The following is a 26,436-nucleotide window of genomic DNA, read 5'->3' as shown; positions in this document are numbered from 1 at the left end:
ACAACATCTGCAACGCTGCAGATGCTACACCAGCCTATCTGCCTGTCTATCTCCCGCTCTTTTCTTCCCTGACTTGTGAGCAAGAGCCTGAAATATTTGAACTCATCTGTTTGGGGAAGCAACTGATTCCCAGTCAAGAGTGGACAGCCTTCTCTTATGTTCATGGAATAAAAAGGTCCTAATTATACTATTTAGACCTGCAGATAAAACCAAAGCTAAATAGACTGTATAAAAGAGAGTCAGGCTACGCCCGCATGTACACGGGTATTTTTGAAAACACAGCTTTTTCCACGCTTTTGAGCCTTTCGTCCACACGTAAACAGCATTTTGGATGACTAAAAACAGAGATTTTTTTAAATACTCCTGCCAGGGTGGAGATTTTTGAAAACTCTGTTTTGGCGTTTACGTGTGTGCGATTTAGTCACACAACGTCAAAGGTGTGCGCCTTTTTTGACGTCACGCTGTGCGCCACGTTATTGTCTGCATGAGATGAATTTCTACAATGGCGAATATACACAAAATACTTTTCCTGTTAATCTTGCTATCTGCAGTTTTTACACACTTACATATACACACGTAGTTACTGTCCCTCCATATGGAAAGACTGCTTCTATGCGCCATCTTTGTTTACTCTTTCCCTCCCAGGCTTCAAGGCTTCTGATTGGCCAAAATTTCTTCACAGTTAGGATTATATCGCCACCTGTTGCTTTGGCATGTTCTTGACAGCGTTTTTTGTGTTTACATGTGGATGGGATGTTTTTTTAAATGAAAACGGATAATCTCTGTTTACAAAAATACCCATGTACGTGTGGACGTAGCCTTAGAATTTGAGCTCTGTTACGTCCCCCCCCCGAGGGCAGGAGGGAAAAACACAGCAACTCAGGAAACTCGGTAAAGGTGTTAAGAAAACAAGCTCTTAATCAATAATGACTTGAACCTGAGATTGTTTAGCTTTGTTCCCAACTGCTGACAGGCTGTTGATTATGTTTTGTTAGCTTTATTGTATTTTAACTGTTTGTGTGGGTTTTGTTGAAGTGTTCCAAGTGTTCAGTACCACCGCAGAAAACAAAAGATTCATACCACTTACAGCTGCAAACACACATTTCATGTGCGTGACAGGAAGAAGCCAGCCTATCGGGGCATGTATATTTCCAGGAAATGTTACAGTATGAATGATGTTGATAAAAATGTATGCTCTTCCGCACATATTTTATGCTTTCACATGAGCTAAAACATTAGCTCTTTCAACAACCACCTTGCGCCCATGTCTGCATTTGTACTTGTGAGGCAGAAATGCCAGCCTCATGTCAGTGCAGCAGAAATAGGTCAAGCATCCACACACGCACAGTCACACACTCACGTACACACAGATAGAGGAATTACTCATTCCCTTTCATGGCCTTTGTAGATGGAGGAAGTGGATACCAATGCAAAAAGATCAAAATCCCTCCGTGCGAGAAACAAGTGTCCTCCTCCCAGCAGCCGAGCAGGAGGGAGGAAGAGTCGCTCAACAGGTTTGTGTCACTCCTCTAACACTGCAGCTTTTCACCGCGTGTCCTTGGTTGCTCCATCCTGCCAGGTATCTGTTTTTGGATCCTTTCTTCATGGAAATGTCTGTGCTATCCGCACATCAGTTTGAAGCTGCCTTTCCTCTTCCTGCGTCTGTGGAAAACACAATCAAAGAGAAAAATCAATGTATCCTCAAGCAATAAAAAAGTCAATAGCTTTCATAGAATCTAAATTTAGTGCGGAGTGATGTAGTGATTCTCTGTTCCGCCCGCCTGAAATTTGCGATCCATTTTTCTACACGCATTTATTTATCAATCATTATTTTATGTTGTTGAACTGTATGAATCATACTTTTATTAACTTTATTTCATTTTGGCAAATAGAAGAAGAATGCATAGGTCTGGGTTTATGTCTGGGAGCTAGAATTGGAGGTGATGCCGCTGATGGTAATGTGACAATATCAATTTCCAGAGGAGACTTAATGCCTGCACCAATTATGGTCTTATGAATTTACCCAGGTTCATTAGACGAGCTATATTACATCCTGGACTTATCTAATATTAATATCGCCTAATCTTGATTAATAATCTTACCTCATTTTCTCTATGATTGAAATATATCATGCAGATGACTCTGTAATGATTCGGTGTAATGTAGAAAGTAGCTCTATTATTTGGGAAAATTGCTTCTTTTGATGGAAAAACTCCTTATTAAAATCCAGTTCTAACTATTACCTCAGTGCCCCCCCCCCCCCCCCCCCCGGGATAAAATTCATCAACCGATGAACAGTCATATTTTTGGTACCCATTGGCCAAATAATGCCATCTCCTACCATTTGCAGCCTGCAGATGCTTTTCTAACCATCAAATGTCGCATGTCTGATAGAATAACATTTATCGGTTCTATCACACCACAGACTTGGGGAGAAAAGGAGGAAAAACATTCAGCAACTTTAAAATGAAAAAGTCTTTTTGATGGGAAGAGCTCCAGCGAGGGTAGTATCTTTCCAAATGATACTTCAGATCTGAAGCCAGTTTATAATTTCTTAGCAATAAGTGTGTCAAATTCTTGAATTTCAGCCAAGTTAAGTTCAGGGCTGTGTAAATCTGCGCAGCTTTTTGGGTCATGTCCATACTCACAGCCACACGTCGTCATATATCCTTGCTTTTATTCTTTTAATAATTTTAAATGGATTACCAGAATGGAATGTAGTAAATACATTCAGATTTTAAGTGAATAATGCATCTTATCCCATCCCTGACGCTCACTGCAGCGCTCATCATGCTTCAGTTCAGTATGCGGCAAACATGAACTTCACATAGTGAAGAAATACAATTATGTTTAAACCCCTTTCTCACCCTAGGGTTTCAAATATTGTCATTCTGTCACATGTTGCTGGCCTTCTACTCATGATAAAATTGTTGAAATGTTTAGCTATGTTTATTTTTTTGACTGCGCCACAGAGAGATGTAGGGTAAAAAAATGACTGTAGTTACTGTTGTTACGTAATCTAACGGTCCAATGCATTCTATTCTGTCAAGGGTGTCATTTGCCATCACTCCCTCGATGCACGAACTGCACCAATATTGGAAAATATAACAATTTAAAGCTGGAAGGGTGGCACACGCCAAAGGTTTGTTTGCCTCGTAGTTTGTGTCCCATCCCAATTGGGAGTTCTTGATTGAGTTCTTTTTTGATTTGTGTAAGTACAATCAACTACTTGGCTGGGTTAACCCTAAACGTTGAGTGAGTTTAAATGTGATACCAAGAAGCCCTTTACAAGGACACTTTTTGTGTGTCATACCAGGAGCTTTGACAAAACAGGTTTTACAAGCAGGCATGAAATACCTGCACTGCTGGATACCAGTAGATGTAAGCCATTTTTTTTCTCTTTTTTTTTGGTGAACTGACCCTTTAACCCATGTTTTTAGTACAAACACAGCTCCTCTGATCTTCCTTAGCTTCGTGGTCAAAATGTCAAGAATAACAATTTTTACAGCCTAAATGTGCAGGCTGTCCTAAACTTTGCTGCTTTGTCTTAATAAAGTTCCAAGTTGCAGTCATTTGTGGTCCCTCGCTGCTAATAGCATCCCCTTAAATGAGCTCCCATTTCCTCATCTCATCTGAGCCCAGCATGACCCACAGATAGGCTCTTGTAAATTCTCCCCCCATCTGGCTCCTTTTAAGTCTATGTCAGACTATCCATAATCGCTGTCAAAATGGCATTCCGTCACCGCTGCTTGTTATGAGGTAGCACAGAGCAGGAGGCTGAGACATACCAGAGTCAGAACAGTCTAGCGAGTTTGCCAGCCCCCTTCATGTAACATGAGGAAATGAGTTTGTGTCAGGACTATTTTGGAGTTGCTTTGAAGTCTTATTTTACCCCCTTTGCCTCCAGGGGGACAGCACAGAAAGCAAAGGGGGGCTGGGTGGTACAATGTGGGGAAATTTACTGAAATGCCCTGATAACCCAAAAGGCAGTGCAGTCTTGATCTTGTGCCTGGGTGGTCAAATCACATATGCATCACCCCATCAAACCTGTCATCTTTGTCGCTGTGTCGCATGTTTGTGCTGCAAGATTTCATCTTTTTATGCCTGCTGTTGTACTCGTGTTCCTTTCTGCATGCATAAACATATCCTTAGGAGAAACTTTCATTATCCCGAGGCCTTCTTTTCCCTGTCTTTTATTTATGCTTTTTTTTTTTTTTTTTTTACATTTTCTGCTCATCAAGTCTATTGTAATTCATGTATGCCTTCAAGCCTAGAACTGAACAAACATATATGTTGTAGCGCAACAAAAACTCACATTGTTTGTAGAGTTTTTTGGCCCAGTTTGCTGTTCAGATGCATTCTATGTTGTATCCAACTCCTTTGGTACAATAATTGATAAAGACAAATGCAACAGACAAGGAAAAAAATTAAGACACATCACAATACCACCACGGAAAAAGACGTATTGTTATTATCATATTGTACAAATTCATAGATCAATAAGCAGCAGTGTGTCTGTCGATATGAGCCGGGAGGGACGGACTCCTCGGTGAAGAGAGGGGGAGGGGAATGATCCTTAGGCAGGTTGAACAATGATTTTTATTCACTCTCTGGCAAACACAAATATGTACACACGCTGGGGAATATCTTAAAATTGGTTTGTGTGCTGAGGCATATATATATAAAAGAAAAAAGCCCAGAAGTGGGCAGTTGGCAGCGCCTTGACCTTGAACAGCAGTTTTTAGCTCAGTGATGGGAGCCCATCTCAGAAGTCCCGTTTGCTACTAAACGGCAGCAGTAACAAGAGTGAAAACCTGCAGAACAATAATATTAACACAACGTTCATTCACACATGCGCACATGCACGCACACATCCACATGTACACATGCTTCCCACCCCCTGTTGCGTCCAGAGCGATGGTCCTGGAGTGGGACAGCGAGGAGGGCATCCCGCAGTGCTGTTTGAGCGTCCCTGCCAGCGCCAGACAACTTCACTATCGCTGCCCTAGCAGGGGGCGATAATCACATCAAGCTCCCCTGACAAGAGGCATTGAATTCAGCTTCGGTCCCCTTAAGAGTCTGGCATCCAGCAGTCTCTCGTGAACATGCTGCTGACGTTACATTGAGAAGGTTTGTGTTTTCATTTTTTCACTTTGTGGCATTGCTCTATTTTTTACTCTTTTTTTGTGCTGCTGCCGCTGAAATGCATTTAGCAGTATTTGGGATTCCATGTCACTGGGGCAACAACATTTAGCATTTAGCAGTATCGAGTGTTACCGCATTGGAGAAGTGTTATTGTATTGGTGCCTTCTGTTCGTCACGGTGAATGCCATACAATACATAGCTTATGTACCAAGGAATATTTATGAAAAGTTTCCATGGGAAAATTATTGCGTTATTATGCATGTCATTCAAATTTTCTATAGATTGTATCCTGGAATTGGTCCCAAAATGCTTAGATTGCTCTGTTAGCGACTTGATGAAAAGACCGAGAGCCATTAAGATGCTGATATAGATTTACATTCAGGCTCAAACCCATGCTGGGCGGTGGTAGGGGAAAAAAAGGATACTATCTCTTTAAGAGGTTTCCGTAATCTCCCAAACCACACTTGATCAACGTACGCTAGCTCCTCTGGTTAGCAGAGGAGCTATTTTCTTTTCCAGTTGTTGGCTTTTAGGGTTTTGTTGTTTGTTTGTTTGTTTGTTTTTTATTAAATGAGTTTGTGGCAGCAAATGTGTTGCATGCACGGACCGGTATCTCCGCCCTTACAAGGGTTGTGAATAGTTGTGTTTACATTTCATCAGCACCCTGATACTTTATCATACGGCTAAGTTGGCAAAATGTTATCCACTCAACGAGACTTAAACACCAAGGACTGATCCGGGGCATCCTTTTATCTTAAGAAATCTACAAAAACAGATGAGAGCCACACTGGACTGTTTTAAGCAGATTTGTGGGCCTACAGAGTTCCCCTGCTACCCAGGGAGCCTGGCTTCCAGCAGCTCTGCCCCATTCATCACCTGCTTTCAATGGCCACCACCAAGCAGCCTCTGGCTAGAAGGCCAGGTAGGGTGCTGGGTGGTGTACAATGTTTGGGGGATTAGCAATCAAAGGCGAACGGAGGCTAGGGCTCTCTGTCCTGGCTCGCCATTCATTCCTAGCAGGGGAGGAGAACTCCAGCAGCGGCCAAGGTCATCGTCTCCAGCTCGGCAGGAGGTAACTGGGAGAGAACCCTGGGAACCATTCGTCTGCTTGGTGCTAATCGCAGGCTAGCAGGCTAGCAGCACAGCGGGTGTCTCACCCGCCAAACATTCATCTGTTTGTGCTCTTGGTAGCATGGCTGACAACAAGATAATGCCTTGCTTTTACTTTCCTCTCACTTTCCCCCTCTTTTCTCTCTTCTTTCTGTCTTTTGTTGATGTCTTTTGCTCTGTTCCAGCCTGATTCTCTGAGATTGGTTCACTTTCTTTGAACTTAACTGTATGCTGAGTTAGCAGAACGATGAAGTGGTACAATAGTCTTTTTAGTCTGGCATAAGTTGGCCTCAAATTTTCATGGGAATGATGTGGGCGACAAGTATTGGGATACAAGGATAAAGGCCATTTGAGAATAGAAAGTAAAATGTCTTTCTCAAAAGTTTGTGTCAAGTTTCCATGGTTTCCAAAAAACTGTCTAAACTTCAGTTCCCTTTGTAATTTTGCCTTTGTGTGTGGATGGGAAATCATAATATGGGGAGCAGGCTTAAGACTGAAAAGAAAAGCAAACTTTTTCATTGGTTAGAGTTAGAAGCTTCACTTTGGGTTTGCCATCCATTTTCTCAATGTCATGTGACAGAATAGTGATTATACTCATCGTTTTAAGCTGATTTGGCATCCTGTGGTGCGAGACATTGGTCTGAGAAACCCTGATGGGACAGCTGGTTGTAGACTGACAGACTGTGGCAGCACAGTGGCCCATGCATTCTCCAAGATCGCATGCTACACAGATTAGCTTAACCCGCTAGGTCTGGGAAGGGGGAAGCGAGCGGCGGTGAGGTAACGATGATGTAAAATGAATCGCTGTCGCGTACCAGGCGTTCGGAGGTAAGAGAGCAGCCGTGCCCCGCCACCCCACCCTTCCACAAACACACCCCTGTTGGGATATTGGCAAGTTGTCATGACGACAGGGATGTTCTGCTGATGAAGTCTCGCTGAGCGCTGTCCAATCAGATCGTGGAGCTACAACCGCAGCGTGAACAGGGGAGGACGCACCTATTCCAGTTGCACAATGCTGAGAAAGGACAGGCGAAACCTTGGACCACCAGCGGGAAATTGGCAATCCGGGGGAGGCAGTCAATGGGCCGCCATGGTTCGAAAATACACAAACAGTGGGGGTCGTGGATACAGGGGCTGCCAGGTAGGGGGTCTCCATCATGTCTGATGCTTTTAGAGTCGTGATTCTTTTCTGCCATTAATACAAAGTATTAATGCATTATTTATTTTTACTGCCGGTATGCCATGTTCAACATTGCCATTAGCACGGTTAACATGATGTTTCAGGTTGTTGGATGGAGCTATCGGATTGCTCTAGGTGCACTTTAGCAAATTGGCAAATCACTCCTGCAGGTGGTTTTTACAAAATTTCCACAGCCACAAGAACCGTTTCAAAAAGCAAGGCAAATTTTGTGAAGGGGGGAAATGTCATGTAGCATTAACTTTAATGCAATTTTGTATTCATTTCACTGCGGGATGTGGACCAAGAGTAGAAGAGGCTAATATGCAGAAACTGCAGGTTGCAAAGTGGACGAAAAACTCTCCCGGTGTTAGTTTGATCCAGGCCTTTTATTTCAAACTGCGGGGAGGATTTTTCCTTTCATTTTTTTCATTTCTCTTTCTTTTTTTGCTGGCAGACCAAAGGAGAAGCTGAAGCTGTTTGTAGCTCTGTGAAAGATGGAGGGCTTGGTGGGGGCGCACTCTGGTTTTTTCCAAGCACTGCAGGTAGCCATTACGGACATCATCTCTTTAGCTTGTTATTCAAAAACCTGCAGAAACTAGAGCCGTTCACAAATAATATTGCTTTTCTTTGGAATATTGTCCTGTCCGTAAGATGGCAATAATTAGGATTTATTTTTTAGCAGTTCATTTGAGAACCAAACCTTATCTGCCCTCTCATTACCCCTCCCTCGCCCAGCTCCAGTCCCTCTATCGCAGAGTCTCTGTGGGACGCCATTTGACAGACTGACCCCCAGTAGTGCCTGTGTTTGACTCTTCAAACTTGAGAATTAAATGAAAGTTGTCAGCATGGCAAAAAGCACCTTTATTAGCTCCTGGCTGGATATCAGCATAGTTGACTCTTTAAAATGTTCACTTTAGTTCAGCAGTTTTACAAATGACGGCTCAACAGCGTGATGCAGCGGGACAGTTTTGGGTTTGTTGTGTGGAAATGTCTGGGAAAGTGCTGGCATCTCATTTCTAAAGAACACTTGATAATGTAAAACTGGGAGGACGACAAAGTATTTCCTATTCATTGTTTTAAACTGCACAAGTTGCTTGTTTGAAAATTATGAAGTGGGTCCAACTAACTGTGGGTACAATTGTTGGTTAATTTTCCATGTGTGGCTTTTTCAGCCATCAATGGTGGGACAAAGCAGTGGATACAACGGTTTCTCTTTTTTCGTTGTTTTTGATAAATAGTAGGTTTTATTACATAGTAATTTTGACTCAGCTCTTTTCTTGAGGAGAAAGTATAAAATCTTTTGTAACCAGAACCACATTTAGGGGAATTCAAAGTCAGAGGCTAAGAATGTTGGCTCTACTCAGATTAATGCCAGGCTTTAAGTAAAACACAGAGGTTACATCACTTTTTCCTCCAGGCCACTATTTCTAATCCAGCCCAACCGAGTGGCCAAACCTTCACCTTATAGTATTCTTTATGGGGCCTGGTCTGTCCATTTAGAATGAGCTTTTGAAGCATTTTGGCCGAAGCAGACCCGGCCTCATAATGGGAAACTGGATCCAGGCAAAGATCTAAACTACAAACTGATTACTGTACTATTATGTCATTTAAGATGATAATCAGCACTGCTAAAGGCATGGGGAAAACACTATTTACTTGTTTAACCTTCATGCAACCCCAAGCCAACTGCAATCCAAACAACGTGTTACTAAGATGGAGATAATGGGATCAACTGCAGATTGTAAACTCGAGCATTAACACAGCGACGGCTTGAAAAATAACTTCACAATGTCATCGTTATTTTTATCAAAAGTTGCCCAGTATCATTGTTAATGCTTTCATTTAGAATAGAATAATCCTGTAGATAAGTATGCAATATCATTTAGGCTTTATAATATCCAAGCTTAACATTTCCTATTAGCCTCCCTCTGTGCTCTAAAGCATCTTAGTGTGTGTCTCTGCTGAAGAAATAGTCAGTTACACATGAAACCAGCTGACCCAGTGAAATGTTGCTTATTCACGCTCACTTCCGAGTTGGAGAGAAGGGATTTTCCCATTGCTCTGGAATTACACACCACAAAAGTTCTGGAGAGTCTGCAGACAATGATGTCAGATTGTTGCGGGCCGAGAGGGCTTTTGGTCGGAAAGCCACTGAAGTGAGATGATTGCTGTTCTTGTGATGCAGATTAGTAACATTTTAGTGACTGGGGTTAGATGTGGTGAGCTTTGCACCGTCCTGTTTTCTTTCTGACCTTGAGGCCTGGGGAGATGTTAACAACTCTGTATTGTCTGAAAAGATTTATCGATTCATTTCAAATGTTATTAGTGTTTATTCGATTTTTGTTTTGGCTATTAAAACTCTGTTTTTCAGAAGAGCTCAAGTACCATAAAAGCTGGCTTGATTAAGTTGTCAAAGAAGCCACAAAGGCCCTTGGGAAACCCAAAGCAACCTGCTTGCAATTCATTTATGGCATCATGTAATTAACTGCTAATGTCCACCACTAAATCACATTTTGAAACATCTCAAAAAAGAGGAATAAAAAGCTAATGTTTCACAGGGTTGAAGTCGATTGCTAGAGACATATGTGTCAGTAAATGTCATCTTGATGCTGATTGGACCACCCAGAGGTTGCCCATTTAAAGCCATGCGGTTTCCATTGAAGAAGTTCCAGGACTGCGCCCCAAAGGCTGTTCCCCCTACACACCAACCCCACAGATCCAGATCCTGTGATCTGTGGCTGGGGTCCCCTTCCGCAAATTACTGTGTTTGAAAAGAACCCGAGCATGGACAAAAGAGAAACAAGGCCTTCAGACTGCTTGAGAGGAAACGTCATTCCCTACCAGTCAGCCTGCATTCTTCCCAAGAGTGAACCAGAAGTAGAACCAACCATCTGACGACAGCCATCCAGCAGACACTTCACAGCTCACTCAGACCCCAGGCTGGAAATTTCTCTGATGACCAAGTGAAGATGGGGGGAAGTGGTTGTGGAAATTAATTGCCTATCACTTGTCAGTGCAGTGCAGAAAAACAAGCTCTGTGCAACCGTCCTTCTGAAAATCTGTCAGCCAAGGACAATGAATGCATCCCTTTTCTTCCCCACCTTCCTACATCTGATTTAATAGAGAGAGACGTGGAGCACAGACAGAGCTGTGAGGGAGTGTACTGTAGCAATGTGGTCAGGTTGTAAACACACAGACATGAAGAGGAAGAGCAGGATTACAAACAGGTTTGATCTCCTCGGGGCTGTCCAGAACGGCTGACAGAGGAGGAGGGGAAAGTGGGGGGGGGGAGCGCTGGAGCGGCGATTCGGGCTCCTTTTATTCACTTCTCGTCCATCAACTACTTCTTTCTTGCCGGCAGCGTTGTCATTTGGGCTGTCCAGATATAACTGAAAGTCCGGCATTGAAAGAAACACTACAATGAAGCGAGAGACAAGCAAACAGGCAGACAAATGTACCTGCAGGCTGAAGTCTTGGAAAACAGCTGAGGCCCACCAATTTGTTAACAGCACAATTTTCAATAGAGTCATAACATTGCTCCCCCCACCCATCCCAATCTCCCTCTGTTTCTCTTTCTCCATTGTTCATTATTTTAAAGCACAGAGAGAGAGGCTGCGTTAACTTCTTCATCCAGAATGGTCAGTGGCGAGACCAAACTGCCAAACAAATCGAATTAAATTCCTCTTTAACGCTTCCTTTCCAAATGAATCAAACACTTGTTTTAATTCCAGTGAAATTGACTTCCATTTATCTTTATCCATTTGTAGTATTGTCCTCTTTGTTCATATCCTCATTGGTGTAGGAATGAGCAGAAATAGGCAGATCACGAGATAATGATGGTGGGCCTTTCTTCTGCTGATGAGGTCCAATCTGAGGATGACACGGTCTAAAGATGAAGAACCATCCTCCGGAGCCAATTTAGACAGGAGAATTAAAGGTCTTACGTAGCTAGAAAGTGAATCACGTCCTCCGAGGTAATGTGTGACATCTAATATCATTTGTGGCTAAAAGGCAGACATCTCGTCTAAAAAGAATAATTTTACATCTGCGGGAGAAATGTGACCCATCAGTTAAATCTTGTCTCCTTTAAAGAAGTTGTAAAGGGGAAAAAAGGATAATTTGGTGGTTTTATATAGTTTAACTCTATTTTCTTTATTGGCTGTGAATCACTTTTGCATTTTCAGCTCTCTGCAATACAAGTCTAAATGCTGTTCAGATATATTGAATAAAACATTTAATAATTTCAACTCACAGGTTCCTCAAAAAACATGCAAACTTTGATTTAAAGTTCAATAATATTATATTAATTAGATCCCTAGACACAGCTCTTTAGATGTAATACAAGTCCAAATGGCTTCTGGTAATGTAACAGAAGGTATTTTATTTTACTAGTTCTGAGTCATGTGACTGTATGTGTTGCACATGCAGAGGGGAAATCTGGTTCTTATAAAACAAAAAGAAAAAAGAAAAATTGAGCTCGTGATAGGTTTATGTATGTAAGCGCAGCCGTGATGGATCTGCAAAGACGGAGGAGAAGGAAATGACAAACGATAATGTCCTGCCAGTCAGTGCAGACACACAAACTCGTGGAAATGTACACACAAACACATGGGCATACACACGCACACATCAAATGGAGCTGGAACATCTGCCATACACCGGACCAGTGGTTTAGTTAAAAGATGAGGAGGGGTCTGGTGAATGCGCTGCTATTCATTTATCTCGCATTGCTGCCCATTGGTTTTAATTATGGTTGGCTCTTTCAAGTTAGAAATAGGCATGCTTCAAAAACAGAGATGTCCTTTTTGGTTTTTTGCCATTGTTTCTGTTGGGACTTTGTGCACTGGGGCATGGGAGCAGGGGGATATATGTGTGTGTGTGTGTGTGTGTCTGCATGCGTGAAATCTTTCTTTCTGTCTGCCTCCCTGTTCCTCCATCTGTCTATTTGCATGTGTACACACACTTTTGTAATTGATGAGCATTTCTTTGTGTGCGTGTTAGCATGTGCTCTGCCATGTATGTGTAGAATCGCTCTGTCTTATTTTCCCAGCACAGCTGCAACAGGACTGGATTGATGTGTAACCCAAGCCGGCACTTTAAAGGGCGAGAGGCCTGGACAGACGTGGTCTTGCTAGTATACCAGATGGGGCTTTATGATGAAAAGAGCATAATCCCCATCCAGGCGTCACTTCCATCACTTGTGCTCCACAAAGCCATTCAATTTATTGCAAGAAATAATCTTTTTTTCCAACAGTCCCAAACAGAGCAGAGGTTTTTTTTTTAAATGTTTCTCTTGCATTCACGCTATTTCTGTCTTTATCTTCCCTTTCTCACATCCCTCTGTTTCTCTATCTCTTCATATCTCTCCCATCTCCCTCTTATTCCCCCTCTACCCACTCACCCTTTGCTCTTGAAGACTTGCAAATGTGGCATTAGCTAATATTCAGAGAGCCAGGCAAGCGATCCCTTTTTATCCGCCAGGGCTCTACTGATTGAGCTACAGTGTGTGCATTGGAAATGAGTGCAGCGCCAATGCTGGCAAGCCCCATGCCTCTGATTGGTATTCAATATACATGTCACTGCAGGACATGCTAGTTTGGTTTTATGGGTTTACTTTAGCTTTTGCTCTCCCTTGCGCATCTTCCTCTAACTCCAACTATTAAAAATGTTTTTCTTTACCACTGCCACATACATAGACGACAGCAAATCAGACAAAGGGGCAATTAATAGTCCAAGCCAGTCTTGTACCGTAAATGTGGCCGGTATTTTGTAGCAGGACTGTCAGCCAGTCCACTAAATTTGGATTTATCTTCTCCCCTCACTGCTGAGTAAAAGGCTACATTTTTGCTCTTCATCTAGTGAAAACTTTATTACACAGCATAACACAGAATGTGGGTCTCTATTCCCCGGTGTATTTAATTCATGTCTCCCTCTCATTATTTCAGAAATAAATGTAATCATCACCCATAGTAATTGTTATTCACATGGTGCACTTTTGTAGACTTTCTGTTAATAACATACCTTAATATAGTAAACACAATAACATAGTATTTAAAGAGCATATATTATATTAATAATCAACTCCTTTTTTTATTAGACTCTGCTAGAGGAGCTTTGCATGAGTCACTGCACAAAAATAATCCTTATTTCACAAATAATGGGACTTGCTGTCATCCTCGGTCTGAAATAGGACAATTTAGGTCTTCTTCCTTCTTTTAATCCAACTGTCTTCTGATTGGCTGCCCCTCCTACACAAAAAAGTTTAACAGCAGGTGGGTGGGGCTCCAGTGCTCCTGTAGAAAACCTGAGCAGTCTGAAGCCTGAGCTTTAAGCTGATGTTATTTGAAGCTTAAAGTTCACTTCACATTAAACCCATGTTTAATATGAATATCCACCTTCGTAACGGTGCATATATATTATATATGAATTTGGTGTTGGCTCTCTCTGCAGTATAGTATCACTTCCTGTTCCTTTTAAATGGCACAGTGTAGCCCACTTAAATAAAAACTTAGATAATGGCTTATTTCATAATTTAATTTTCATATGTTTTTTCTCCAAAGCACACTCTTTGGTGAATAACCTGCTAATTATATTCACAGTATTCATTTACTGTGTCTAGGGATTCGCTAACTTAGCTTAATTAGTAGTTGACTCGTTAGCAGCATGGCCTCTTTACCTGTCCCTCATGCACTTTCCTGCTTAGTGTGTCAAGTGTTTAGCTACTCCTCGGTCTCATGTAGTTTAATTATTATTAATCTCTGTCTCTCTTACATAGTATGTCTTTTGTGCTGCCCCCACCCCCAACGCCCAACCAGTCACAATTTGCTCTTCCTGTTAAAAGGGAGTTTTTCCTTCCTATTGTTGCCAAGTGCTTGCTCAAATGGGGTTGTTTCATTGTTGGGGGAATATGATGGAAAATTATATATGGGTTATATATAATTAAGTGGTTATATATAACTAAGTGTGTGTCAGCAGTGTCTCACTTTGTTAAATCACAAATTTCTTTTGGGTTTTTTTCTTAAGTCATAATACATACTCAACAGATTTTCACTTATCCTTTCAATCGCATGTTTTCCTCATCCTAATTTTTCCCCACAAACACAGGGGAACTGAAGATTTCTTTCTGTCTCAGTCTTACATCACACTTACAGAATGTATCAGGGATTGGGCTTCCATTTACACGAGCTGTAGTGTGCACAAAAAATGACATGGCAGAAGTAGCACGGCTTAAAGACAAGTTATCTATGATATCCTCTCTGGGACTTATGCAGTGATGTACAGCAGAGCACCTGTGCGTCAGTAGTGGATTTGCCACTGTGATTTCAAGGGACTTTTAATCACTTCAAAAAGGGAGGCATATGAGGGGTGGTGCATAAATACATAAATATAATCTATCTGCACGGAGCGTTGAGAAGCACGCAATCAGTAAAACTCAAGGAAACACTGGAGTCTGTCCCATGTGACGTTGCTGTATGATCGGAAAAGTTATCAGAAATCTTAATAAGATATTTATGTGATGAGAGCACAGCATGTCTTAGTTTTGTGGGCCAGCAGACTGTTGAACACATGGATCTGTTTCCAGATCAAACTTCCTCTTGTACTCTAGGAGAGAGAAAAAGAGAACAGGGCGGTGTTGGTGGTGAGTCAATATTCCACTCCAGCCCAAGACACAATCTTTCCTCTCCTGCTCAAGTCTAAGGGCCTATCTGTTGGTTCTTTCTTGTGGGCCTTGTTCCAGATTTGCCTTGGCCCTGGTCCAGGTGTGGGAAGTGAAGTGTAAACAGTTTACAGATCTGCTGTGGCTGGGGAGGGCCGAGGGCTTTAGCTGAGAGGAATGTAACCTGAACACCACTTCACAGGGAAGCAGCGCTGCAAGATGGAGCATTCGTGCATATTGTGTCGGGACCTAACAGGAAACTGACCGAGCGGTTCAAGGGAGAGTCGGCCGGTGAGAGTGGCTGCTGACGTCAGTGAACATGTGGGGGGGGGTTTCTGGCAGCAGTAAGGGGGCTGCTTGGCTTTTACCCCAAAAGCTATCTTGGTACAGCCAACATTTAGATTGATTGTAGCGAGTTGGGGTTTTTTTTGCCATGCTTGATATTTTAGTGGAGAGTAGGAAGTAGAACGGGGTTACATAATTTCAAGAATTCAAAGCCTCATGCACAAAAATCCCTTGATGTTGAATTTTTGTGATAAAACTTCCACCATAATAACTTTGGCCTCTTAGAAAAGCAGGTTTGGGATCAACGTTGAGTTTAGTTAAACTTAATGCAAAACCTTGTGAAACATTTAGGCTGATTGTGGATCAAAGCAATCCTCCTACATGGTACTGCAATTAGTGCTGGACTTCTGTAAAGTTAAGGGATTCAAAAGAGACAAAAACCAACCTGTACAAACCTGAAACAGCTGTCACTACTGTGGGACAAGCAACATTTATCCTACAGGTATCTCAGTCATGTCTTTTATTAACCTGTTCGTACGCTGGAAACTACTTCTCAAGAGTTATGGGTTACACTGAACTAAACTTCATATGTTGGTGAATGCACCTTTGTGTGTTTCAGCACATCCTGCTTTAGGTGTGGAAGCAGCAGTTCTGTCTGATTATCTGGCTACCACTAACCCTATTTTGTTTCACTTCATTCATTCAGTCTGACACGTGTTCATGTTGGGAGGGAATTTCCTTTAATTTAACTCACCAGTGAGTCAAAATTTTAGACTTGTTTTTCTACAGGTCACCCTTGCAACAATTAGCGCAGACGTAACCGAGATCACGTCTCCATGTTCGCTGCCATTCTTCTATTGAGAGTTTTTGAGAATGTGTCTTGGCAGTGAAATAGAAAGATAACATCAATATCCAACAGATCTCTATCTCTGACAGTTAAAGTGCACCACACACTTGTAGCATCCACTTTTAAACTCTTGACTTTAGGATCTTTGTTTGTGCCATCCCTCTCTCTTTTTCCCCTTTTTGCTTCTTGGTGAAACTCTTTCTCTATAGACTGTCAGCTGTCAAACACTATAAACTCTATTAACACATATATGCATATGGATATGAATCTGCAGGATAGCAAAAACATGTTTTTTGATTGCATGCAGGTAAACAGTCAAGTCAATTTTAGTAGAATATTATTATGATTATTATTAGTAGTAGTAAACTGAAAAAGGAAGTCTTGATATCAGTTTACTCCACAGCGAGCTTCAAAAGACTGGCTGTAGGCTGGAGATGATAAACTGAGTGTCAAATGAGAAAAAATGTCCACATACATCACTATTAAGAGATTCCACTGAATTATATGTATAGAAAGCTAAAGGGATGACTTTGGCTATCAAATATTAACAAAAATGATTCGATATTGTTTTGATATGGTTTAATTAATGACAAGTTGGTTGTAAATTTCAAAACTCATAGAAATAGTTTCTGTACAAACTGTCTTCAGATGATTGTACTTCATCGACTACATTTATTCTGTGTGTTTATGCACACACACACACACACCAGTGTGTCCAGCATCATGCATGCTTAAAATCACCTGGTGTGTCATGATGTGGATGTGCCGTTTCTGTTGTCTGAGAATGAATGCGGCAGAGCCTGCTGTTGCTGTTGCACTAAACCTCAGCACAGGAAAATGAGGTGCTGGCAACAAAGAGCTTTGAGGAAGTAGACACATATCTCCAAGGACACATACCACCCAGCAGATCAAAGGACCTAGAGGACGCGTTTGATGGGGAAACCACACTGGTTTTCAAAGCATTGTAGTCCTGAATCTCACTAGCTCGCCAAGGCCCATGATAGAAATTCTAATACGTCCGCCTGTCAGTTAATTGAAGCCCCATTCTGTCCCTCGGGGGAAAGCAGTCTGGTCTTTGGAGAGCATCTTTGTCCTGCTGCATGGCCATCATTAATTATTATTCCTCGATCACCTCCTCAATGACACAGTTTATTGTTTGAGTGTGTTTTTTTCTGTCTTGTCACCATTCTCTTGTCTTGGGAGAAAACACTGATGTTTGACAGAGAAAAAGATCACAGCTATCCACATATTCACTCATATCATATCAGCCTACCTTTGGGGAAGTTGTGTGTTTGCTGAGGAGATGCTTGGTTGTCAGTGTTGTAACATTTGATCATGGGAAAGCGGGGGGGATTCGGAGTCTGTATCATTGTTAGTCTGCATAAAAGCAGAATATATGGTAGAGGACATGAGAAGGACATGAGAAGAAAATCAGCTAGAAGTTTGAAAGTCACTGTATTTAGCAAAGCGTTTTTTCTTTTTTGTGTGTGCATATTTTACTCTCGATAGAAGAGTAGATACTTGCTTCCAAAGAGCAGCCCTGTCAGTCTACAGACATGTCCCTTCTTCTGCACAGACAAGCAATGTTCCAGACAGACAGGAAGTCAGCCCTGCCTGTGTGCACAGTTCTTAGCGAGGAGGAAGTGATGAGCGATGGCAGCCAATCTGAGCTCATCCCCGTCTCGACATCTGGCAGATGTGCTGTGTGGTGTAAAGTATACATTTGATCTTATCAGAATATACTCGTCTAAGGATATCATGCTATCAAGATCAGGGTTATCTTGTCCAGAACTGTGTTTGACAACCACAAACCATGTATGTTTTTCAGCTTGACGTGGATGCGTTCCTAGTGAGCAGGGATGACGATGCGTTCTGCTGACAGTACTGACAAATTATTTCTCATAACCTTGGCGAATGGTATTAAGTTGCAATGATATCATAGCATGTCTGCAGCTGTGTCTGCCTGGAGCTCTCACAGGATGCTCTGTATATATATATATATATATATATGTATGACATATATGACACTCCAGTTATAGACACTGGCTCTCGCTTTGGGGGTCTAAAGAGCACTTGGAACTCTTGATCAGATCACCGTGGTTTATTGCTATGGCACACAGTGTTTCTATAGTTTCCCTCTTTGTCTTTGTGACCTCCTATCTCCAGACCAAATGACCAGTTAGGGCCTTGAAAGGGAAATTGCATGCATTCCTCCATAATCGTAAGAGGTATTTACATATGCTCTCTAAATAATTATGTGGTCCAGCCGGGAGCATCCAATGAATTTTTCACAAAAGCACTTTCTGTTATTTACATTCCTAAAATGTAATGTGGTTTACTTATGCAGCTGGACGGGCCAAATCAAAGCATTCGTTCCCTGGGACCAAGTGCAGGCAGAAGGAGAGGGAGAAAGAAAAAGAGAGAGAGAGACAGAGACAGGAGGGGGGCTGAGGAGAAAAAGTTCAAAGCGTGCAAGGTCAAGCTTGAGGGTCATTCTCTCAGTGCCTTTTCACAGCCTGCGTGAATACATAACCGGCAATTGACTTTCTAATCGGGAGGGACCTCATAAAATATGCGGTTTAATAATAACGATTATCATGGGCCCTTTTTTGTTTCCACCTTGTGTTTTAGTCTAGAAGCATCTAAAGTGAGCTGCATATGAAATAATGATGGAGCAACTGCTGGTGCTGGATTCCTTTTGGCTGCATGTTACGCTCCCGAAATACAAAATGACAGCCGACCATTTCCCTCTTGCCCGCATTCATAAAAGCCTCTCCCTTCTGGATTTTTCCTCTGATTGGATCAAAGCTTTGACCTGTGTTGCCAGGTGGCCTTTCCTGATCCCACTGGTGCCTCCAGAGTGGAGACCTTTGCGGGGGCACCTGGGAATTACTTGAACGGCGGCGTAGTCGGCGGCTGTCACCAAGCTCTTGTCTGTTTGATGTCACCTCTGACACCAGCCTCTGTAGCGATCACCAGGGAGATCTGACGCCCTTGCTGGGCTGTGAATAATAGAATACATCTACCTGTCTCAGACCACCGTTGTCACCTGTGCTCTCCTATGATGAAATGTTCCCATGCTTACCTTTGTGGATGATGTGTTCTTCCTGTCCGTTTCAGGGTACAAAGCGAGGTGATGGTGGCGAGCCATGGGAAGGAGCTGTCAACAAGGTGGCTTAGCTAGCAGTGCCCAGTGTTCCCATAACGGCCAAGGAGTGCCTGAAGAGGAGAGTGGAGAGTCAAACATGGCAAAGGATGACAACGGAGAACCGGGGGAATGGACGACTTCGCTCTCTGAGCAGACTCACTGGACTTCAGTCAACAGTGAGAGACACCAAGTGATGTTCAGTGTGCTCTCCTTTCCCATTTGTTCAATCACCAATCTCCCCCAACAACGTGAAACTCATCACAAATTTGTGTTTGCATTTTTTAGTGTAAGCATTTGGCTCTTTTTTTGTCTTAAATGTTTTTTTCCCTCTTTTCTGAACAAGTGTCTGTGTTTTTATTTCATAGTTATTCCTCAACAGTCTCCTTTCCATGAACCGTTTCTTTCCAATCACCTGTAATCAATGACAGCTCCCCCGTCTCGTCCTCTGGCCTGTCAGGCTTACCCCAACAAGACTGTGTAAGAGGTCAACACTTTAACATGTGAATCTGTGAGGTAGTTGAGGGTCGACAAGTGCCGATGCAAGTATGGATAAACGAACAGATAGATGGATGAGGATGCGGTGTTTATAGTGGGTGATCGAGCAGCCGTGAGAAAGCTAGAGCTGCGGTTTGGCCTGACCTGTTGCTGTTTCGGAAGAGTCTGTCACTCTTCGCATTAACTGACCAAGGCAGCACTCCTGCCAGTTGGCTGACGAGGGGATGTTTGATTTTTCTGAGATTGCGTCAAAATAAGGCGAATTTAGGGAGGGTTTTCCCCCAGCTCGTGATATCGGTCAGTACAAATATGCCACAGATGCACGTACAGTAAATCAGCACACAGGAAGTAATATTCATGGTAGCGTGGCTGCGGTGGTTTTCATCAAAGCCACTGTCCTCATGGAGCACACGTGTGTGTCAAGCATCATCTGCTGTGGATTAGCGAGGTCTGGGAATGTCTGTGGGTTGATCTGGCCCCCATCATTTTGTCACCATATGTCACTTGTTATTCCCTTTCTAATAAATTTGACATATTTTGTATCGTATGTATAACCCGTCACATATGGATTTCAGCTTGTTTGCAAATTCTTTCTGCATAACATTCTGAACTTTATATGCACATCGCTGTCAACATTAAGCTCAATGTCAGCATTTAAAAACAGGATTCAGCAGTCTGCTGTCAGGGCAGAGGTGCATTCCCAGTGAAGGCGCCGTACAATGCATCAGGGCTTCCTCACTTCTGTGCCTTTTCTTTCTTTACAAAATTGTCTTTCTCTCCACCACCCGTTTTTTCCATTTAATTTTTTGTCCTACTCTTCCTCCTGCTCATTCTAGCTATCTCTCCTACTCCCTCCTTCTACCCCCTCTTCCTAGCCTCTCTCTAAGCTGTTTGGAGATACATTCCTCACTCCTTGAATGCACACAGAAATGCTGGGTGCCCTGGCGTCAGCACTTCTTAAAATGGGCTGCTGCCACTGCTGCTCCAGCTCAAGAGAGAGAGAGTGAGATGAGAGCAAAAGGAAAATCCAGTAAATCGGCCAAACTCAGGAAAGTACTTTCATTAAAACAAGTTTCTTTGAGAAGGTGGAGGTTGATATGGAGCAGCCTTATCAGAAGTGATCAGGCCCAATGGCTGCAAAGTGCTACAAGCTTTAGAAAATAAGGATGCATTTCATGTGTACACATATGCAGGGTGGAGACTTTATTTGGCTGCAGGAATCTGCATCACTGAGCTGAGTAGTAAGCGCCTGTCTCAACTCTGTATTTCTCTGCTTGTTACCAGTTTCACTGAGAAACGGTTTCAGTCTGTGTGTGAACTGTGTGTGTGTGTGTGTGTGTGTGTGTGTGTGTGTGTGTGTGTGTGTGTGTGTGTGTGTGTGTGTCTACCACCTGCTAAGCCATTATCCCTATAGATCTCCTATTATCCAGTCCACACACGATGAGATTTATTTCTCACCCTGGTCAGTCTCCATGAGAGGTAATTACTAAGCAAGGAAACACGGGACTTCCTGGAAGAAGCTTATCAGAATCCAGACAGCATCCTCTTTCTTAAATGTGACTGCCAAGCTAGGACTGATAACACAGAGCTACACTATCCCTCTCTTTTTACATATTAACCACAGTTTCCTTCTTTTTCTTTTCTGGCTTTTTTTTTATGCCACGATTAATAATTTTAGATTAACTGGGTAATATGAAAGATGAAGCAGGGGTAATTCTGTTCTTTTCGTTTCTCCTGAATACTAGTAATTATCTTAGCATCACATCATCTAACAGTGCTGTAGAGTTTTAGCAGTTTTAAACAACAGAACCAGGCTCAGGGAGGGGCCAGGTTTCTTCCTGAGTCTTTCCTTCTCAGTGTTGCCAAGTGTTTGCTCCTAGGAGGTCGTCTGACTGTTTGATTGTTGGGACTTTCTCTGTATTATTGGTATAGGATTGAACTAAATTGAATTGAACCCGATGAATGGTATCCAGTGAACAAGACACACCAGTCAGTCAGATTTCAAGAATATTTGTGGTTTATTGCAGCATACGTCTTTTCACAGTGTTGACCATACTGATCGCTGGGGAAAAATGTGTATTCCGCAATCAGTTGGCAAGAGGTGGCAAGATTTTGTTGGCAGTCACTAGCATGGAACTGGGCAAAAAGAGGTACACACACACCTCCCTGCGATTGAAATAGGTAGTCATCTTATTACAATTTAAACCTGTAAAAATTTAGCTCTATATAGTGTAAGGAGCTTGGAAAGAAAAGCAGCTGGACTTCGGTAAGTTGAAGACGTTTCACCTTTCATCCGAGAAGCTTCTTCAGTTTTAAGGTCAAACATGGAGCTTCTTAGACTACGATGACCTGGATGACTGAGAACCTTGACAGACTTAGCTCTATATAGTTATAAAAATGAAGAAACTGGTCATACAAACTAAAACGTGCAGTCATTTTGTGGCTTTTGTGTCAGATTGTAAATATGTGTATTCATGCCAGTGAGGCGGCCATTGTAACATGAGAATCTCTGGGGGCTGACTTGCTTATGGAGCCAACCACAGGTGGCCAATCAAAGAGCTGCTTTTTTCACTTCGGTCTTGGCTCCAGGGTCTTTACCTTACAATATAAAGCACCTTGTTGTGATTTGTAGCTATATGAATAAAACTGAATTGAACTGAGTTGAATCGTTCACCCTTGCCACTTAGTTATAACTCACATAGTACATCACTAAAACTACAAAAACACAGCCTTTAATAAACTAAAAGTATTTGTTAATACGCAAGCCAGAAGTCTCTCTACTTATTTCACCATAGGGCAGAAGCATCAGGCCTTCTATTTTGCCTCTCTTCTTGAATCTGTTTCAGCACTTTGTTATCTGATAACTCCCTTGGGATGTACATTATCACCTAACAGACTGAAACTAGGAAGAAATTTATCAATCAATATCATGCTGTGGTTTTGGTAATCCCTGGCTATGTGTAATAGGTTGCTGAAATCCACTTTTTAACACGCTGACTCAGTCAGTCGAACAGACCCACCAGGCTCTTTCTGCTGCTCCTCCCTCTGCTCTGCCCTTGATCAACCCAGGGTGGTGAATGCACATGGGGACCACCCTTAGATTAAAGGAACCTATTGCTCCCTTGATCAGTGGGAATGAACTCTAAACATACTCAAACACACAGAGAGAACAACATATGTGCATGATTACATGTACACAAAACACGATGGAATGTCATATGGCAGTATAATATCAACCGAATTTGATGACACACAGGAATACACACAATTTTAAATAGCAACTCTTCACCGAGTACGTATATACATGTGCATAAAGTCACAGTTAGATGCTCATATTTCAAGGAGAGACGCCATGAAAACGTAAAATAGGAGACAGAGACAAGCACAGAGTGAGATCCCTCATTAAAATCAGTTGCAAACTATGGTGTGGTGCGCGCTGGTTTCACAGGCCGCTGGTGGTAGCTGGGTGTAAGCTGAAACCTTGATGTTGTGATGCTGCTGTCGTCAGAGGGCTGCAATGTGCCGGCCAGATGAGGTTTGCCATTAAGTCCCTATCACCATGTACAGTACAACTCCCAAAAGACCTTCTGAGCAGTCTCCTGTCAATCTGTCTCTGCTTTCTCCTCCTCACTCCCTCTCTTGGTTGTTGCCATGGGGTGCGGTAGTGCAATGGCGGGCATCTGAAGGCTGGTGCAGAGAGACGTGGGGTTAAAGATGGAACGGCAAGAGAAAGGGGAATGGGCCAGGCGAGAAAGATAAGGATGAAGGGCAGGGAGAAGGGACAGAAAATAAGATGGAGACTGAGAGAGATGAGAAGAAGGAAAAGGGGGTAAGGAAAACCAAAGAGAGGGGATGGTGGGTGTTTCTCCTTTTATTTTTGCTTCCTTAGAAAATAGCTTTGGACTCTGTGCTTGGCTGATAGCACTGCTACTGGCACACGAACACACATAACACATGCATACACAAACACAAACTCCTTTTGCTTGTTCTGCATGGCAATCACCATGGTAACACAATGTACAGAACACAATCGGGCTGGGATATTTTTAAGTTTCAAAGGAATGGAAACAACAATAGGGATGACAAAGGGAGGAAAAGATGAGAACTACAGAGAGTGAGAGAGCGAGGGAGAGAGAGAATGAGGGTTAAGCCAATCTAAGTGCAAGCAGATGGATACACGAGTGTGTGTTAGGGTGTGTGCGTGTCCAAGGTCACAGCCCAGAACCATCTGTATAGCAAAAGGCGAGAATAAGAGATGGTGCATAACAGGCAGCGCCTAAACACGTTACAACGTCAATGCAGGCAAATTACAATCTCATTTACCAAACAAAGAAAAGTAAACAAAGAATTTCTGCATAGCATCAAAAAAACTTTTATGAGCTGAGTGAACTGCAGGTAGTGCTAGCTAGTGAGCATACAGAACTGTCCTGCATTGATATGTTGTACTGTTGTATGTATTGTCTGGCGTGTCTGTTGTACAACATTGTGCTGTACTGTGAGACCAGACTGACCCTGTAACATCAACTGTGTCATACTGTGTCAATAGGATTTCCTTAATATTAATCTTAACCCTCTATATGTCTTTCTGTGTTTAAGATAAACAAATTGTGTTTTTTTAATTATCAGAAGTTTCATAAACACTCCAGTAGAATTTTCTGACTGTTATTTCATAGTTTAGGCTTTACAGGGCTAATACTTGAGGTAGCATCATGGATCACGTTAGCTGATTGAGGAATTTCTAAAGTAACCAACCTGCATTTTGCCATACACAGTATAAAATCTGTACATAGCCACCATGACTTTAGCCAATGCACATTATCCTTCTTTTGACACTGAAAAGGCTGAATAATTTATTTATTATGACCCAAAATGAGTGACTGAGACTATAAATGCATCAGGAAATTGTTTACAAAGGTCAGAGGTAGGAATTAAATTTCCCACAGACTTCCCATAGAAGTCTTAAAGCACTTTTACATGAGCCTTACTGTTCAGACACAAATTACTCCCACCTTTTATACTGTGTGTGGCTTTTACTAGCAACAATGGATATTCTATCTGTCTGTCTCTTTTTGCCTGGTGGGAGGCAACCCATCTTCGTCATGGTCTGATGGCAGTCATTCTCAGACAGGCTAGAGAAGGTCGACAAATTGTTGCTATCTAATAAAGTTAACGCAGACAGATTGTTAACACACTACAATCAATCTGAATCAGTCTGCACTGATGAGCGCAACTAATCTGCAACGATTTAAAAGACTTTTTTTCTCTTTTCTTTGTATACAGGGAAGAATGAGGGTGGTAGGACACATGCTCGTAATCTTGCGCGTGTGTTTATGGGTGTATTTGTGTATGTGTGTTCTCCCTAACAAGAATTCATCCCTCCTGTACAGCTGTAGATTTAGCAAGGACAGCTGAGTTCGTTTCAGAAGTTGAAGCAGGTCACAGGTCAGACACTGGAGTAGGTGGCCTCTTGTAGTCAGACCACCATCCAACAGTTGCCAAATAAATCAGTCTTGCTGAGTAGTTTGGCGAGCTTGACATACCTCCCTCCCTCGCACTCTCTCTTTCTGTCTGTGTCTTCTTCATGCTCTCTTTCTTTTACACACACATGCACGCACACTTATATCCAAACCAACAGCAGTCCATAAAGCCACATCTGTCCTAGTCGTCCCCACTGGACTTAAACAACACAGACACCTTGAAAATCCTTTCCCTTCACTGATGCTCACATTGACTTCTCAGCATCGGTCCGGCGTCATTTTCTTGTTGTTGTTTTTTGCCTTTTAAATTTCTTATGGCAAGATAAATCATGATAGTTTATTTATTTGTACGTCATTGTACATATCAGAATGTAATCGAGCTGCTCTGACTTGTACAGGGGGGCTTTGTGCACCACTCGTACTGGCTGATATACTTGTACAAGTATGTAAGTATGCATGCATGCAAATATGTGCACACGTGCTTTACACAGTTCAACTGCCGCCACCAGCACTTAGATCAGACTGCACTGCGTTCAAACTTGCACTGACGTAATGCTTTCCTCATCTACGTGCAGCTGTTCATCACACTTATCGAGGTGCAATGTTGATTTAGAGAATAGAGGAACAATGGGTAGGACAACAGAGGCATGGCTAATGAGAGTGTGACGATCTAGATAGCCTGCAATAGCCTTAAACAGAGCAACATCTTCTGTCTAATCAACAGCTAGAGTTTGCATCAAGTCAGGCTTTTAAGTTATTCTATGTTTATCCCTAAAGATGTTTTTGACACATATTCTGAAATAAGATTTCTTCAGTGGGAGTATAATTTACAGTGTGACTAGCACAGTTTGTGATGAGCCAGTCTCAGACCATCTGTCAGGTAGATTTAGGTGTGCTTCTCTGGTCTGGATTCAGATTCAGTAAGGATTTTTTTAGGTGAAGCCCTTCCAGATTTAATGGGCTGTCAAACCACATATGGAGCAGTAAATGTATTTACTCATCCTCGTGACATAGATGAAGCTGGAACCTTGGTGGCCCAGAAAAACCCTTTTCTCTTGAGACCTCTTAATTCTCTTTAGCGTTCTTCTTAAT

At 42.3% G+C, this 26,436-nt stretch overlaps 1 long non-coding RNA gene across 1 annotated transcript in view; it reads right to left on the bottom strand.

Moving 5' to 3' along the window:
- Window positions 1-1,183: 1,183 nt before the first annotated feature.
- LOC134629522 (uncharacterized) overlaps window positions 1,184-26,436 on the bottom strand; it is an 81,854-nt gene continuing 56,601 nt past the window's right edge. Inside the window, exons 3-4 of the long non-coding RNA XR_010094065.1 lie at window positions 19,310-19,443; window positions 1,184-1,662 (exon numbers count right to left, since the gene is read on the bottom strand). This is a non-coding gene — a long non-coding RNA (uncharacterized LOC134629522). The remainder of the gene's footprint in view (window positions 1,663-19,309; window positions 19,444-26,436) is intronic.

Source organism: Pelmatolapia mariae, linkage group LG6 (assembly GCF_036321145.2).
Source record: "Pelmatolapia mariae isolate MD_Pm_ZW linkage group LG6, Pm_UMD_F_2, whole genome shotgun sequence".
Classification (NCBI taxonomy): domain Eukaryota; kingdom Metazoa; phylum Chordata; class Actinopteri; order Cichliformes; family Cichlidae; genus Pelmatolapia; species Pelmatolapia mariae.
This window is presented reverse-complemented; position numbering and strand designations above follow the sequence as displayed.